The sequence below is a fragment of the Colossoma macropomum genome, unplaced genomic scaffold (genome assembly GCF_904425465.1).
Source record: "Colossoma macropomum unplaced genomic scaffold, Colossoma_macropomum, whole genome shotgun sequence".
In the NCBI taxonomy this organism is placed as follows: domain Eukaryota; kingdom Metazoa; phylum Chordata; class Actinopteri; order Characiformes; family Serrasalmidae; genus Colossoma; species Colossoma macropomum.
In genome coordinates, this window is record NW_023494805.1 from 21,448,235 (window position 1) to 21,462,249 (window position 14,015).

Genomic DNA, 14,015 nt, shown 5'->3' on the forward strand with positions numbered 1-14,015 from the left:
CCCTTAGAAGTCTAATATCAGTATCATTTGCTATGCTCTTTAAATGTAATTATATAATTACAGAATTAGTAAAGCTGTTTCAACTGTTTTACCAGAGGTTCCATAATGTAATTTGTAAGATTTGACTGGACTATTCATATGGGATAAAGCATCTGTGTAATTTCCCCAAATTAGCGGAGGTAGCCTGGATTAAATCATCATATCTTGGGTGTCAGTGTTACGTGACAGGCACCCACACTCAGTAACAATAACAACGCACTCAACCAACCATGCCTATTTTATTATTACATGAACATTAGGTCAGTTTGAACAGGACTGTTATTACTGAATGAGCTCTATATTAACATGTAAAAAAAAACAATAGACACTGCAAATTCATACTGGATTAAAAGCACAAATTTGTTTGCAATCACTTTAAATATAGTATCTCCACAAGTAAAACTAGTCCAGCCTAAATATGGCTTATGTTTAATTCATTATGTTATACTTGATTTACATAAAACAAAAAAACAAATGCTATATTGATTAAAAGTATAGAGTCCACATTTTTGACAAAATATTTCAATGATTCACAAGTGAGAGATAATTATTAGAAAATTACAGCATGCTTTTGTTCTTGCTGGTGATAACAAACGTCTAAGGTTTAGTCATAGCATTTGTTGCAATGTACTGGAAGCTTGTATTAGTTCTGTTTGAACTATCTCACAGTACAATATTGGAGTGTTTCAAAAACTGGATGCATAAACCACTCCCGAAGATACAATTTGTTTGGTTATCCCTGCGCCACGGCAAATTTCCTCTTCCATCCATTAAACTCACCTTTATCACAGCATAGAGGGTTTAAATCCACTGCTCATTTATTCTTGTACAACACACAGCAGCATTTCAAAAAGACATTTGTGTAGTACACCTTGAGGTTGAGCATTCCACCTATAAATACATTTACCTCTTTCAAGCAGTACTTGGAATGCAGAGCATTCTGTGAAGGTGAAAACTTGCAGGACACTTTAAATTCTGAGGACCTGCATCTGTCTGTTGAGTTGGAAGGTAGCTGCCCCACCTTTTCAAATAAAATCGCGTAACATTGTGGGGAAAAATGCTGTCCTCTCTGAAGCTGGAGAAATACTGTTGAAGGCACAAATAGACATCTGAAATTCACTCTGTTTCTATTTCGGTAAGTCAAGCATGGTGTCACTCCATGTTGTCATTTTTCCTCACAGAAATGACAGTGATGGAGCAATATAAATAGGCAGGGGGGCTTTCAAATAGACATAACATAGGGGTAAATAAAGACCATTTGAATTTGAATGATTTAAAATGAAACCATATACACAAACCAGGGCTGTGAAAGGTAACATGTTGAACATGAGTTAACACAATAAATTATCAACTCTTAAGTTTTTTAACAGCGTTAGTGCATTTGTCTAGTCTTTTGAAACTGATTCTACCACTCTTGTTCAAATGTAGCTTTTAATTGGCTCTTTAAGCAGAATACTGTTTGTAATAAAAAAAAAATAATAATTTAACTGTTCATTACTTTACTTCTACATTGCTCTATCCATGCCTATTTGTACCAGCTGTGAAATGCAGAGGAAAACCTAATAGTCCTTTTAGTACTCTGTTTAGAAAGAAATAGCCAATCACATTTAAATAGCATTTTAAAGACATGTTGCCTGATTTTAAACAAGACATAGCCAGTTGTACTGCTTGATAATCATGAACGGCTGATGCTGTTTGAAAATCAAGAAACTAGTCACTTAAAAAAAAAACTGTTAAAAACCATGTTGATTGGACTTGTATTCATGGGTTGAAACATGCAGTCACTGTTGCTCTCACTGGATGTCAAAAATTGGTAGCTGTGTTCACCACATGGAAATTAGATTTTTATTAGCTTATTTTGTACACTTGTATAGCTATAACAAATTGTACTGCTTTTTAAATGAAAAAAAATCTTTCTTTAGGGCCAGATTTTGGGCAAAAAGGCAAATGTGATTAACTGCAATTAGCAACACGAATGTGATTAATTATTTTAATTATTTTAATCGTTCAACAGACATAATGTAAACAAACAGCGTTGGTCTCTCCAGGAAGTTTGTCATTGTTCAAACGCTTACTAGACAGCATCTTTGAGTCATCTCATCAGCCACAAATTTCTTCAAGGAGATTGTCCACAATCACACTTTTTTCAGGCATTAAAATATCCCTTTTTATTCATTCTGGGAGAAGTGTGAAGTGTTCTTGTGTCTGGCTATGTGTTATCTCTTTTCAACGTCTGCATGAATACATGACAGATTGTCTTTTTGTCAGTTGAAGGGGGTTCACTGTCAAAGCCTTCAAATCTGATTGCAATCAGTGATGATGGACTCCACTTTGTAGAATATTGTGCGAAGATTTTCATCATCCAGACTTGTTGGTTCTACATGCATTTTCTGCACAGCTTTGATAAAACCTGTTAAAGATCCGCTTGATTCCTTTTTGCAATACCTATCTTAGACTGATTCAGCTCTGCAATGGCTTCCCTAAGGCCCTGTCCACATATATCCTAATATTTTTGAAAACATTCTTTTTTCATTTTGTTTTGCCCTCCCATCCACGTGGAAATGGTTTCAGTCACTGAACATGGATGTTTTTGAAAATACTCACATTTTCACATTTTACATTTTCAGTGTTTTTGAAAACACTGACATTACACGGTTAACTTGCATATGCCTGTAGCTGTTTTCATTAATTAAGCATGCAGAATTCTAAAATGTCCAAATGAGTGATATGTTTATAATTTACTTTAGCTTTATACTTTAATGAAACCATAGTGCATATATGCCAGTACTGTACTCAGTTCTTTTAAATGGGGTGTTAACTTGATTGCAAATCTCAAATACTTCATTGTTTCTGTGAAGAGCTAGAAAAAACTCCTCTACTTGAAGCACTTTGAACTTTGTCATGTTTCAGAGACAGGGGTGTAGCCATGGTAATTTAAACAACCCCATGGAAGCATGTGGTGGACTTGTTTTTGCGTTTGTGTCTTTGAGGCATCTATGACTTTCCTATTTCTTTATTTACACTACACTGTTAAAAATATCTTGAAACATTTTGTTTTTTTTTTTCATATAAATGCCCATTTTGATTTTGATGCCAACAACACATTCCAAAAAAGTTGGGACAGGGGCATGTTTACCTCTGTGTTTCATCACCTCTTCTTTTAACAACACTCTGTATGTGTTTGAGAACTGAGGAGACCAACTGCTGTAGTTTTGAAAGTGAAATGTTTTCCCATTTTTGTTTGATATAGGATTTCAGCTGCTCAACAGGTTGGAGTCTCCTTTGTCATATTTTTCATTTCATACTGTGGCAAGTGTTATCAGTGGGTGAAAAGACTGGACTGCAGACAGGCCAGTTTTGCACCTGGACTCTTTTAATATGGAGCAATTCTGTTGTAATACATGCAGAATGTGGTTTGGCACTGTCTTGCTGAAAGAAGCAAGGCCTTCTCTGAAAAAGACGTCATCTGGATGGCAGCATAAGTTGCAAAAATATGTGTATATTGTTCAGCATTAATGGTGCCTTCACAGATATGCACGTCACCCATGCCATGCATACTAATGCACCCCTATACCATCATGAATACTGGCTTTTGAACTGTGCACTGATAACAAGCTGAGTGGTCTTTAGCCCGGAGGACACAGTGTCCATTTCCAAAAAGAATTTCAAATGTTGATTTGTCAGACCACAGGACACTTCCCCTCAGTCCTTTTTAAATGAGCTCAGGCCCAGAGAAGGTGGCACCATTTCTGGATGCTGTTTATATATGATTTCTTCCTTGCATTTTAGAGCTTTAACTTGCCTTTGTGGATGCTGCAACAAACTGTTTTTACAGACAGTGGTTTTTGAAAGTGTTCCTGAAGTTCTTTGCTATTTTATGTTAAGAAACATTATTCTTGAATTGTTGCACTATTTGACCATGCAGTCTTACCCAGAGTGGTGAACCTCTCCCTGCCTTTATTTCTGAAAGACTAACCCTCTCTGGGATGCTTTTTTATACCCAATCATGTTACTGACCTGTTGCCAATCAACCACCAGGTTTTATTATTTTTTTTTGCGTTACACAACTTTACCAGCCTTTTGTTGCCCCTGTCCCAACTTTTTGGAATGTGTTGTCAGCATCCAGTTCAAAATAGGCATATATTTTTCAAAAAACAATAACATTTCTAAGTTTCAAAATATGATATGTTGTCTTTCTACTGTTTTCAATTAAATATAGGGTTTAAATGATTTGCGCATCATTGCATTTTGTTCTTATTTACATTTGCATCCCAACTTTTTTGGAAATGGGCTTGTAGTTCTGAATCACTCCACTCCAGCTCATCTCACAAACACTGGATAGTGCCAAATTTCTCCAGAGAGCACAATTCCACAACTCGTTAGTCTAGTGCCGGGGAGCTCTATACCACTCTAGTTGACACTTGGCATTGGACATGGTGACCTTGGCTCATGTGCTTCTGTCTGTGTGCAACTGAACACCTGCAGCAGCAATGAGTGCACCTCAAAGCAGCTGAACTCACTCATTAGAAGAGGTGTCTGGACACTTTTGAACATTATAGTATATATTTGCTGTTTTCTTGTGTGACAGGCATGCACAAGTATGTAAATACTTCTATTTACGTTTAAAATGTGACAGGACAGAGTGTATTTAAGCCCTTCTCATGAATTTCCTTGCAAAATGTCACTGAGTACCTGGATCAATGAAAGCATAGATCTCCACCATTGTCCTTGTGTATTGACAAATGAATATTTGTTGACAGCTTGTTCCTGTTATTCTACATGGTTCCATTTTCCATCATGTCTAATGCAGAAAAAAGTTTTTGACTAATGTGATGGCATTCTGGCCCTGTTCTGTCTCTGCCAATCTTGTAAGGCATTTGCAGCATAGTTCCAGTGTTTCTTGTATGCTTTACTTGTACAATTTTTTGTCTTCTTAAACAATGTAAAACAGCAACAGTAAGTCAAACACAGCCAAAACTTACACATTACCTTACACAAATGACACTGATGATGCAATAGAACATTTTAGATACAGAATATTATACCATTCAACATAAATAAAGTAAGGAAGAGGCCACTCTCTAACTCAAAATGACTGGATTTTACAGTGATAGTTTAGCAACAAATCAAATTTACAAGTTTTCCCTTGTTTGACATGTTAGATGCTTCTTTTTTGACTGATTCTAACTGGATTCCTAAACCATTTTAACCTGCACTGCAACTGTGTCCAGTTGTTAAGCAAATCTATTTTAGATGACTTATGTTGTTTCTGGTACTGTATGATGAATTGTCTAAAAATATTGCCTTTTTCAGTATTTAAAACCCACAGATATTTTACAGTAACATTCACCATATTTAGGACAGTTTTCACCAGATGGGACAAAGAGTCTGAGTTTTGCAGACAAAAAAGGTTTTGAAAATGTACGCACAAGCACTAATGCCATGCTTCACTGGTTGTTGCTTCTGCTTTAGGTGATTAACATTTTAGCAAAATGACCTGTTACTCAGTGTCAATGTTATGAGTTGCAAGGCAAAAAGAAAAAAGATAACTGCTTTACTGTTACTTCTCGATTAATTGAATTTCTTCTTACTCTATATTTTTCTCATGAGTGTGATGCATAAGTAGTATTTTTTTTTCAGACTAAGTACAAGTGCATGTACATTTTAGTACTTGCTGATGCTGATTTCGATACCAAACTCTCAAACCTACACAGAATTAAGTAGTTGTTAGTGGAAATGAGTGCAATGTATCTTAACAGTTCATTCAGTAAAGTCTTGCTGATTTTAAATGAGGTGCATTAGTTAGCAATGCTACATTAGTTACCTCAAATTGAGTAGCGTTGCAGTGGAAAAGAGTGGATTTTGTTTCACATTATAAAAGTGCATCTTTACAGCTGTAAGTAAAGTATGTTTTATAATTTTGAACCCCACCCCTTAACTCTTTCAACAGTAGTCCCTTTAGCATAGTGACAGCAAGAATCACATGAGACTAATCCATATGAAGAGCTCACTTGTCTTGCTGTTAAGTCTTGCTGGAGTCTTTTGTTTGGCTGGTTCAACTGTAGTTCAACTGTAGTTTAATATTCTCTAAAGTGTTCTCTAAGTAGAACACTTACATATAAAAAATTGAAAGAAAAAAAATGTAGTTAAAGTAAAGATTTTGATGAATTGAGGAATTGTTTTCAGGAATTTTTCAGCTACTTTAGCCACATAGTTTTTGGACTACGGACACCAGACATCTCTCGGCTGATCAATCAAAGGGGAAAGGGGAAAATTGTATAAAGATGCCAAACTATCATTTTAATTGTCAATTTAAAGGACTCGAAACTTATTTAAAGGAACCTAAATTTATTTTTGCCCCTTTAGGTCCACTTATAACAGTTGTGTGATTTTATGTACCAGTAATTGTCAAATTATTTTTATAGGAGCATTTACCAACCTCTCATTACAAAACAGGCTCTCTACCTTTAAGACTAATGTATGTGAATGATGTCTGTTCTGATTTACTGCCCTGTACTGCGCCTTACTAAAAAACAGTCCTGGCTGTTGCACTCCTTATAATTTTAACATGAATGGGTGGGGCTACACTGCTGCCATTTTTGCAGCTTAGTGTCCATGTATGGACTGTGTGAGCTGGTAAGTGAGTGTTACGTTTAAATTGCAAATTTAAACTGTTAACAACATCAAACTTATATACTGCATCAAACTTTATTTCAAAAATTTGGTTTTCCATGGAGGTTCCAAAAAACCTCCATGATAAACGGACACAGAACATCGTGTGCCCTGCCCGGGAGAGGGTCACCGGGACCTACCCCTGGAGCCAGGCCTGGGGGTAGCGTCCCTCGGCGAGCGCCTGGTGGCCGGGCAGCCCACGTAACCCGGCCGGGCTCAGCCCGAAGAGGCAACGTGGGGGGACCATGTGGGCCCACCATCCGCAAGGTCCAGCATGGGGGAGTGGTGCAGTGCCGTACAGGCAGTGGGAGATTGCAGGGGGGCCCTTGGTGGCCTAGGCCCCTGCGGCAGAAACTGGCTCTTGGTAAGTGGAATGTAACCTCACTTGGGGGAAGGAGCCGGAGCTTGTGCGGGAGTTTGAGAGGTACCAACTAGATATAGTTGGGCTCACCTCCACCCACAGTATCAGCTTTGGAACCAAACTCCTGGATAGGGGTTGGTCCCTCTCCTACTCCGGGGTTGCACAAGGTGAGAGGCGCCGGGCGGGTGTGGGGATACTCACGAGTCCCCGGCTGGCGGCAGTGCAGTTGGAGTTTGTCCCGGTGGACGAGAGGGTCGCCTCAATGCGTATTAAAATCGCAGAGAGGAAAACTCTGACTGTTATGTGTGCTTATGCACCAAACAACAGGTCAGAGTATTCGGCCTTCTTGGAGCAAGTGGGCGGGGTTCTGGAAAGGGTCCCGACTACAGACTCCATAGTCTTACTGGGAGACTTCAATGCTCATGTTGGCAATGACTGGGAGACCTGGAGAGGCGTGATTGGAGGCCTTCAAGCTGAAGAAAGAGGCCTTTGGGGACTGGATGGCCCAAAGGACTCCCGATTCAGCAGATAGGTACCGACAGGCAAAAAAGGTGGCAGCTGCAACGGTGGCAGAAGCAAAATCCAGGGCATGAGAAGTGTTTGGTGAGGGCATGGAAAAAGACTTTCGGTCGGCCTCGAGGAGGTTCTGGACAGTCTGGCGACTCAGGAGCGGTCGGGGTGGCTGCGCCCAGGCTGTATTCAGCAGGGGTGGAGAAACACTGACTTCAAATGAGGATATTGTCGGTCGGTGGAAAGAGCACTTTGAGGAACTCCTTAATCCGGGAGACATGCCTCCCTCATGGGAGTCAGGGCCAGAGGCCTCTGGCGTGTCAAGCGCCATTTCCCTGGTGGAGGTCACTGAGGTAGTTGGCAAGCTCTTCAGTGGCAAGGCACCGGGGGTGGATGAGATTCGTCCGGAGATGCTTAAGGCTCTGGATATTGTGGGGCTGTCGTGGCTGACACGCCTCTGCAATAGTGCATGGACCTCGGGAACAGTACCCTTGGACTGGCAGACCGGGGTGGTGGTCCCTATTTTCAAGAAAGGGGACCGGAGGGTGTGTGCCAACTATCGGGGTATCACACTGCTCAGCCTCCCTGGGAAAGTCTATACCAAGGTGCTGGAAAGGAGACTTCGACCGATAGTTGAACCTCAGATTGAGGAGGAACAATGCAGATTCCGTCCTGGCCGTGGAACAATGGACCAGCTTTTCACCCTCTCATGGATTGTTGAGGGGGCATGGGAGTTTGCCAACACAGTCTACATGTGTTTTGTGGATTTGGAGAAGGCTTACGACCGTGTTCCCCAAGATATCTTGTGGGAGGTCCTCCGGGAGTATGGGGTGCCGGGGTTACTACTCTGGGCCATTCAATCTCTGTACGCCCGGAGTGAGAGCTGTGTTCGTATACTCGGCATTAAGTCGGACTCTTTCAGTGTTAGCATTGCACCCCGCCAGGGTTGTGCCCTGTCTCCACTCCTGTTTGTGATATTCATGGACAGGGTGTCAAGGCGTAGCCGGGGTCAGGAGGGCATTGTGTGTGGAGGCCGGAGGGTGGCGTCTCTGCTATTTGCAGATGATGTTGTTCTTTTGGCTGGATCACATGGATGCCTCCAGCGCGCACTGGAGCGGTTTGCAGCTGAGTGTGAAGTGGTTGGTATGCAGATCAGCACCTCCAAGTCTGAGTCCATGGTCTTAGCCCGGAAAAGGATGGTATGCCCACTCCAGGTAAGGGGAAAGGACTTGCCCCAGGTGGAGGAGTTTAAGTATCTCAGGGTCTTGTTCACGAGTGATGGGAAGAAGGATCGTGAGATCGACCGCAGGCTGGGACAAGCGGCAGCAGTAATGCGGTCGCTGTACCGGACTGTAGTGGTGAAGAGGGAGCTGAGCCGTAAGGCGAAGCTCTCTGTTTACCGATCGGTCTACATCCCGACCCTCACCTATGGTCATGAGCTGTGGGTAATGACCGAAAGAATGAGATCGCGAATACAAGCGGCAGAAATGAGCTTTCTTCGCAGGGTGGCGGGCTACACTCTATTTGATAGGGTGAGGAGCTCGGCCATCCGGGAGGAGCTCGGAGTAGAGCCGCTACTCCTCCGCACTGAGAGGAGCCAGTTGAGGAGGTTCGGGCACCTGATCCGGATGCCCCCTGGACGCCTCCCGGTGGGGGTGTACCAGGCACAGCCTACCGGAATAAGACCCCGGGGTCGTCCTAGGACCCGCTGGAGGGATTATATCTCCAAGTTGGCCTGGGAGCGGCTTGGTGTCCCCGGGAATGAGCTGGAGGAAGTTGCGGGGGACAGGGTCATCTGGGATTCTCTGCTCTCCCAACTGCTACCGCGACCCTATCTGGACTAAGCGGTTAACGATGATGATGATGGTTTTCCATGAAATGGGCCCTTTAACGATGCACCTAGTTGTGTTACTGTGACATCTTCCCCATGTTCAGGATGTCTTTAGAAGTGGTGCAGACATAAATTTACTGACGATACGCAAATGCCTATTATCCCTCGAACACACTAAGTCAGTGATTAAGAAAATCCCATTTTTTCCTGAGCAGAAGAGCAGCTGCATGCCCTGCTAGTGGTGCACACAACACAAGTGAAACCTTCGGTGTAGCCAGCCCCTACGCCTCCAACCGCAGCTGTAAATTTGGGGATGGCTCAGGGTGTAACAGCATTCATTTGTCAAAAGTCACACTCACTGCGGAAGATGTGTCACATTAGCTGGGGCTGAGGCAATCACACTCCGCTTGCGTTCTCAGAGGAAAAATGAGAAAAAAGAAGAAAGGCAAAAACCCCCGCATCGCCACAAACAGCTGTCATCTTACGAGAAAGAAGAGCGAGAGAAGAGAGAGAAAGGGCAAATCATATTACCAAGTCTGCTCTCTTCTCATGTTCTCTGAGATCTGGTTGCGGCCAAATTGCTCATTTCATTGCAATTAGGAGAAAAACAGCAGACCAGTATGTAGGAGACGTGGGAGAATTATTACAGTATACTCAGGTTCAGGAGCTTCAGCACAGCATACGTGTTCCATGTTATCACAGAAACAGTATAGGGGGATATGGCTTTGCCTTCAATTACTTGGCCCTATTTTCTCATTTCATTAGAACAGAGAGACAGTGGAGATGACATTATGTATTCAGATGGGTGACAACTAACAACAAAACAATTCAGTGAAATGTGAGATGTATTTACTGTGGAATTCACACAGCATAAAATTGAGCTTTGTTCAAAATGTATTCCCAGATTAACGGCTTGTGCCTTGGAATAAAAAAAGAATGTATACTGTTTCAGAAACGTATATAAATAATATATATTTTTGCTAATTGTTTACAGATATTTTTCTGTGTGTGTAAATGAAACAAGTGTAAAATTAAGTTAGTCATTAACAAATATATTAAAGGTGTTGTTATGTAATCTCATTTATATACTGCAGGTTACACTTGTGCTAGACAATAATTTGTTTACTTGCTACAGTATAGCAGTTTTTTCTTTTGGAGAGAAAAGAGATTGGGATCAAATCTGTCTGGTTGAATCTGAGTATGTTAAAGGGGCTGTCAGCTTATGTCTTAATCTGTTTTCTCCAGTTAGCTATAGAGTCCTGTCTGAGTTGACTGTCAAGTAAACAACAACATTAATGATTTTCATTCAAATATTCTTGTGATAATTTTATGTTTTCTCACAGTATTTGAGAATTTGAGCTGGCCAGTACTACATTTGAAGTTTTCCTAATATTAATCACAATTATGGCAACTTTTTCATTCACTACCTTGCCACACCTCCACTCCATACAAATCCTAGGAAAGTCAGCAGCTGTCTTGGTAACATCCCTATCAGTTATTTCCAGTCATATGAGACCAGGGTCTGGATTCTCAAAGCTTTATGGAGGCTAGTAACAAGAGCTGTTTTAACGATCTTATGACCCTCTTAACTTATGACCACTTTGTGACCAGTTAGCAGTAGTGGCATAACACCAAAAAAAAACTCTTAAAGGGAAGTTGGCACGTCAGCTGCAGAAAAACTGTGACATCATGAAAAGTCATTTACAAATATATGCCTATTCCGCCTACATCAGTTAGTTCCGCTCATTCACACTAAAGTTATAAGGAGTGTTTAAGCCTTGACTGCTTTTTGAAGAAGGGACAATCCAAGACAGCCAGTCAGATGAGGGATCATTTTCATATATCCGACTTTAAGGCAGTAACAAAAACAACCTGTCTAATTCTAAGGGATAATGAGAGGTTGGAAAATGTTCACATAAAAATAAATAAAAATAAATCTGTAGACTGTATTTAGTTAATAAAACCATACAAATGGCATAAATGGACCTCAGTGGAAAATATAAAATGCAAGAAGTATTTAGCAGTTGAGCATGTGCAAAAGTTATGGCATGAAGTTATGTAGTAGTTATGGCATATTTTATATTTTATTTTTATTTCTTTCCAATATGTGAAACTCAGCAAATAAAAGGAAAGTGTGCAATATTTGAGAAAAATGTTGTGTTTATGTTTGTTCCCTGTAGAGGATGTGTTAACTAATTTTCACTGTATACATACACATGTAATGCTAATGGCTGGTTGTTTTTGTTAGTGCATATGTAAATAAAGGGAACAAATAGAACTACTGTGATTTACAGATAAATCACACATCAAACAAGTATAATGAACTCTATAAAAAAAGAAACTATAATGAATATTATATTAAAATATTATTGTTTATTTTAAACTGCATTACATCAGTTTATTATAATCTGCTATTTTAACCCTTGTCTTCTATGAGGGGTCTCGTTAACAGTTTTCAAGATGTGATATATAATTACAACGTCTGCTTTCTCCTACCCAGTTAAATTTGCTGTTATTGTAGAATAAATTAAAGTAGTGGTCTGTAACCCTGGTCCTGGTACCTTCCTGTACAGTTTAGTTCCCACCTGTATCCAATAAGCTGCCCTGCCCATTCCTTAACGCTAGAACATCTAATCCAGCCAATCAGGGACTAGGGAAGAGATTGATTAGGTGGAGCAGGTGTTGCAAATTGTGGTTGGAACTAGGCTCTGCTGTAAGGTAGCTCTTCTGGACCAGGGTTGGAGACCACTGAATTAAAGCATCATTCAGTAAAGTGCTGCTTTAAATGCTGATATGTATCATTACATCATTACGATGTAATGCGATAGCCAGCAATTTTGCTGTCCAGGAACTCTGAAATTATTGCGCCACTCAGTGTGTTTTACAGATATGGTCATCCATGCTTGACGTCACTGCTTCTGCTGTGTTTTCATTTCTGACTGAGCTTAAACCACTGCCTGCTGTCAAGTTACGTGGCTATAGATTTCCCCTTTCCATACTTCGAAAGTAGTCTGTTTTTGTAGAATTTTTTTTTTTCTACTTCTTCTGCTTAACTGAACTTTGTGATTGAGAATAATATGTACAATTTGCTTATTTGAGCACATATGGCCTCATTTTACTTCTCCAAAGCCAAGTGGGACCTGTCTATCCGGGCTCTAATCCGCTTCTCAAATTTCTTGGTTCAGAAAGTTCCTCCAAAATGTATGCATTAGATTTATCACCATGAAATTAAAAAATATTTCTTATTAACACATGTAAAATATAAAATAATTTGATGACATTTGGGAGTCCCCATGTAATCTTGCATTCAAATGTATATGACTTCATGATTTTAGGATTCAGGACTAGTACAATATTTGTGAAAACTTCACAACCTTTTTATATTTATTATATTTATAATGAAAATGTATTGCTGACTGAAGGAATAGCAAAAGTCAATTTAACTGCCAGGAGATTGAGTTTGTTTTGCCTCTTTAACTCTGTTTTGTTTTGTGAATGCAAAATTACGTGGCGCTTGCTTAAATCATAGTGCAGTCAAGCACATAAATGCGTCTCTAATCAGCTGTCGCCTTTGTCTTCTGCATTAAGGAACGAGACAAGTGAGGAGTGTTGAGCACATCTGTTTTAGAAGCAGGCTTTGACCACTCTAAAAAATTGTTTTTAGAAGCTGAACCATTCATAACACAGGATTACGTTAAAGCCCTCTAATTTATTCACTTTTGTTGTTATTTTTGGTGTCCCTTGTTGAAAGGGAATTCCACTATATTTTTTTTTTTAATAGGTGATAGGGAACAGGGGTGGTGGTGATGATGATGATAATGTGTACAACATAAACGTAGCTATTTAATTTACTATCTAAAACCACCAGTGAACCTACACGTGTCTTCTGAGTTTTTAAAAAAAATGGTAAATACACTTTCTTTGGGTTATATTTTGCCTCGCATCCCCCTGCATGTATCTCTCCTTTATGAACTGATTGCAAAAATGTTTGTTGTGGACCAAAATCTCAAAACTATTGTAAAAACAATCCTCTCAACGTGTTAATAACCCATTTACGTAATAACTTGCTGTGAAGGTGCCGTTAGAGGCGTTAGAGGCGTCCTATCCCCACCACTGTAAACTATTTTGACTCAGTAAGTTTCTTTCGAGTGGAGCATTTCACATCAAACCACTCTGAATGACTTTGTTTACATCTTTACCATTTAATTATGCAGACATTTTGAAAAATCAGTTGAATTCCCTTTTAAGTAACGGGACATTGTACTTCAGTTGTGGCTTGGTGCCTGCATTACTATGCTGGGGTTTCTGGTTTCTGTATTTGCCTTAAACCTCAGCTCTGCACTAGTCAGTGTATCAGTGCTTAGCTTCTAAATAATGAAGGCCATGTGTGAATTTTTCACTAGCCACTTGAATCTGCTTTCTTGAGTCACGTGGGGTGTTTGGTGACTTAATACATGGCAAAATAAATTATTGTATGGACTTAACTCATTCAATCAAATAGAGTAAAGTCACCATTAGACCTGGGCAATATCTAAACAAAATTTAAACAACATGTTATTGTTACAAAATTGTGATTGTCGTTATCATCGTCCTGTTGTAGCA

General features: G+C 40.1%; 1 protein-coding gene across 1 annotated transcript in view; it reads left to right on the plus strand.

The window, feature by feature from the left end:
* The window catches only part of tnr (tenascin R (restrictin, janusin)), a 238,576-nt gene that overhangs the window by 144,768 nt on the left and 79,793 nt on the right, over positions 1-14,015 (plus strand). The gene's annotated exons all lie outside the window — the stretch shown is intronic.